The sequence below is a fragment of the Lissotriton vulgaris genome, chromosome 3_1, assembly GCF_964263255.1.
Source record: "Lissotriton vulgaris chromosome 3_1, aLisVul1.2, whole genome shotgun sequence".
In the NCBI taxonomy this organism is placed as follows: domain Eukaryota; kingdom Metazoa; phylum Chordata; class Amphibia; order Caudata; family Salamandridae; genus Lissotriton; species Lissotriton vulgaris.
In genome coordinates, this window is record NC_141689.1 from 1,461,766,982 (window position 1) to 1,461,771,764 (window position 4,783).

Genomic DNA, 4,783 nt, shown 5'->3' on the forward strand with positions numbered 1-4,783 from the left:
ATGGAAAGTGACAGTGCGTAGCAATTGATTCTTGCAATTGATTGTCATTCAACTTATACTCCGGTGTGTTCCCATGGAGCCTAAGGTATAAGATTAGATTTTCACTCGCTAGGCTTTTTGCCTAACTATCCAGGCACAGCTTAGAAACTTTGTCACTCCACAGACAAAAAGGGTTCTTGCATCAGACTTCAGAATGTGCAAAGCAACACGATGGTCAAGGGTGCCCAATTGTCTGCAGATTGGTTTTAGCCATTTAGACCTTGCTGCTTAATACGCTAAGCATGCAAACATAAAGTGGGCAACACTCTCCATCGGGGGTCCGCAACAAGTACAATCTTCTGTTGTCTGTTGGGATGTACCATTTTGCAGTTGGTGCATGAACCGGAAGTAATCCAAACCTGAACTGGATGTAGAGCACCCTATCTCGAGGTGCCTGGATTATATCCAGACTTGGTTCAAGGCTTCTACTTTGCTTATGCTGGTAGAATTCTTCTGTTAACCTTCCCACATTTGGGTTACTTAGTTCCGGGGCATCAATCCAGTCCCAATAAATATGTATGAGCTCTATCTTACTATAGGGGTTTTGACTGTCCCAAAATTCCTTAAGGCCCAGAGCCGTCATTCTTTTCCTGTTCCTAGTAATCCAGTTGACCCTGTGGTCAACATCTAGGCTTATCACCTTCGTAAAGGTGCTGTGACATATTTAGTAAGCTGAGGAGTCTGTTTTAGGCGGGCCCAGAAAAGCAATGGGTGCAGCTTGGCGATATCTCTAAATGAACACCTACCCAAATTGTACATCAAGGGCGTTAGTGGGACATTCCAGGGGATTTGCCAGGCTCTCCAGAGTGGACCAAAGATGTACTCGCAATTCCATTGAAATCAGCAGGGATAGAATGCTGGGCTCAGTTAATGCCGGAGGGCTACCTGCTAACATGGGATGAGTTAAATAACATCACAGAAAGAAAACTATCAAAATTCAAATATCTTCAAATAAGAAGCTGGAGCCAGGCAATTGGCTCAGTTGCGGGTGTCTCAAATGAGCTGGAGAGGGCACTACATGAGAGAAAGCGGAACAAGAAAGAGACAGCGAATCTATACTGGACGATGTTCGACATGGCTGACGAAGACTTCACCTTACTGATTGAGCTCTGGGGAGAATGCTTTCCAGATTAGAATCCAGAAGAAATATGGCAAGTATCCTAGGACTTACTACACTCTATAGTATCTGCTGCCAATTTAAAAAGAAATCATCTTTTTCACTCCACAGAGTTCACTGGCCCCCACTTAGGCTGTCAAAATTTTCGAGGGGTCTTACCCCCTGCTGCCCGAAGTGTCAACAGGAAAAAGCTGACGATATTCACATGTTTTTAAGGTGCCCAATGATATATACATTTTGGGGTGCGGTTATTGAAGGTATGAAAGCCATGTTCAGTTTTGAAATTCAGGTGAGCCTAATTTTTTTTTTTGGTATCTTCTCGAATTATGATTTGTTACCTCGAGATGTTAGTAAATTGTCTTTTTATTTAATCTTACTTGCTCACAAAGAAATGTGTAAATCTTGGCTTAAAAGCACCGCACCGACTTTTTTAGATTGGTTAAATGCGATTAAATATACATCAAATCTCGATAGGGTTAATTGGAAAAGGAAAAACGATTTTTGGTTTCCTTATATAGGGTGGCTAGACAAGTTGAGACAATAGAGACCTATTTGTCCAATGATTATGCCTTTTCGCAGAAGAACGTATATCTCGGATCAGTTGCATGGGCCATCAAGTTAGGAAAACTGAACTGGCTAACTGTGAGGGTATCTGTGGAAAGTGCTTCCATTAGGATCAGATCAGAATCTATACACTGCTGGTGCCAATTATCCGAATAGGGGGAAGCAAAAAGAGTGTAGTAGATTCTGGGTACATCTAATGGCGTATGAGGACTACAAAAAAACTAAAATAAACAATCCCGCAATACATTATCTGAGGTCAGGAGAACAAGTAAAAACAGTTAAATACAAGTGACTTTATATTGCATAGAAATGTATGCATTATTATTTTTCAAATGTTTATTTTGTACAATTCAGGAATGTTCTGTCGTAGTGCCTACAGGTCGCACATTGTTTTGCTAACAAATCACATACTCACTTAAGAATATACAGGATAGTACTATTATAATATACAGTACTGGTCCTATATATTCTTCGGGAGAAGGTAAATAGGAACCGTAACTGAGAAGAATAGAAATTAGAAAATAACATTCAGAAATGCAGGGTTTATCAAATATTTAATGTAACAAAGTATGTATGAAAGCTATATTTTTTATTTTGCAATTTGGTAACTGAAAAAAATATCTGATCAAGTACGTTCTAATGTTTTGTAAACTGTATTACAGATGGCGCCGAAAAATCTCCTATTCCTCTTCTGTAACAATAGGACAATCTGTTACAATATAACAAATTATACCATTGTTGCAGTAAAAAGAAAAGGAAAATAAAGTTATCTATTTAACATAAGATCCATAACTAAGTACTTTCGAGCGGTAATTATTTTCTGAGCTTCTTTTCTCCCGGAGGTCGAAAAGTTTGATCTTCGTGGTGACGGGTCATAAACTCCTCTGAGATCATGATTGTGAAAATTATAATATACATATTCACAGTATATGACCAAAAGGGGGGAACAGACTAAAAACCAGAAGCTGGTGATGTTGCTTATATATCTTTACTCTTTGTTCCAATGGGTCATGAACTCCACTGAGATCAGTATAACCGTTAATATTATAATATACATATTAACAGTATATGATCCCTAGGGGAAAACACACTAACAACTGGAAGGTGGTGACATTGATTGTAAATGTTTAGGGTTTGCGCTGACGGGTCCCCAACACCTCTGAAGCGAAGTACAGTGTCAATATTATAATATAGAAAGTCACAATATCTAAGCTGAAAGGAGCCAGAAAAGGAGCAATGTTTGTTGTAATCTATCTGTTTCTTAGAACAAGCTGCTGATGTTACAGAGAAAAAGGGAAAAATATGCAATAACACTTTTTTCTAGATATAAATGTTTAAATTTTGACAAATAGCGACAAATTATATCTATCTACAATGCCATAATGAAACAACTTACAACTCCAGAACATGTTTTGTTGACGCAAAACAAGAATCCGATGCTAGAAAAGGGAACCTGCATCACAGATTGGCAACTCATCAGTAACTCGCGAAAACGAAACTAATCGCACAATAGGTGTGGTTTATATAGTTTTTGGTTGTTTAGTAGTCTATGAAAGGAAGATCCGGCTCCGACTATGTAGATGTCAAGTTTTACAGTTTACCCGTGCTCAAGTTTTAACTGTTTTACTTGTGAACGTGTTGAGAAAAGTTACAAACTGTGAAGCTGTAGAGGTTTCGATTTCCATAGTAGCTTGTATAAGGTCCTTATTATCTACTTACATTCGAGAGTTTGAAAAGTGTTACCCGGTAAACTGTGTCTTTGCATTCTCATGATTAAAAACATCTTAAAAGACATTAAAAAATATCGTTTACAATAGAAGAAAAAAAACGTGTTAATATGTGTTATATCACTATGCTGTTAAATTAAAAAAATGCCAGCATTTGTAAAGCGTAAAGCTACCCCAGAATGGTGCTTGGAGCATTGGGAAGATTAAGCAAGGTGTTACCTACAGTGAGATAGTGGTGGGCTAAGATGCTGATGGACTTTGGAATTGAACTGTGAACGCTGTTGTTTGAAGTCCGGTATTATAGGTGTTGCATCATACTTTTAGCACACTTGTATGTTAATTACTGCTAATTAATTTGAAATTGTTTTTAAATTATAAGTAGGGCTCCTTTTTTTCTGTTTTTACTGATTTTTACAGATAAATACAGACAGAAAAGTATTTATTTTCCTCTTTTTGAGCGATTGTAAATGCTGTCAATGATGAGTACTAGGTCAATAGGTCTGTCGTTCTAAAAGTAAAAGGGTAAAAACAATAAAAGATTTTTAGTAAAGAGCCTTAAAGAGCAATATATATACTCGTATAAGAAAACTTGCACATTTTATAATTGAAGGTTGTGTATAGTTTATCATCTAAGAGTGTTTACATGAGTGAAAACAGTCAGTCTTTCAGGCATGAGTGCATATTTATCAGTAAAATAAATGTGAAACTATACTAAATTCAGATTCATTTTTTTACAAAACCCAAAATATATATGGGTAAATACAGATACAAGTAATTAAAAAAAATATGGATAAATAAAGATGGAAATGTCCAAAAAATAAATACCATAAAAACAGGAGGTATAATTATAAGTTATAAAACAATACTGGTAAGTTTGTTTTTACTATAAAAAGTATGCATGTGTTTTTAAAATGTACTTAAAAAACACTATAGATTATAGGGATATTGTAGTTAGATATTGACATTTAAAAAAAAAATTACATTTACTGAAAAAACCATAGGTTTCAGAACAGGTTATAGTTAGGAATTATCATTTAAAAAATCTTAGAAATCCACTGAAAAAACCATAGGTTTCAGGGGTGTTATAGATAGCTCGACATTTCACTCATACAAAACCATTGAAATTCCTTCGTTATAGTTAGTTGCACTAACTGTAACTCTCGCGCCCGCAATCCACTGGTGATTATTTCACATATTACATCATTCATGACAGGTCAGTGTCAGTGTCATCACTGATGACATCACTGATGACATCTGAAATTACATCACTGAGGACATCACTGATGACATCATCCACGTCACAATCAGATACACCTCATCATACACTAGTATAATA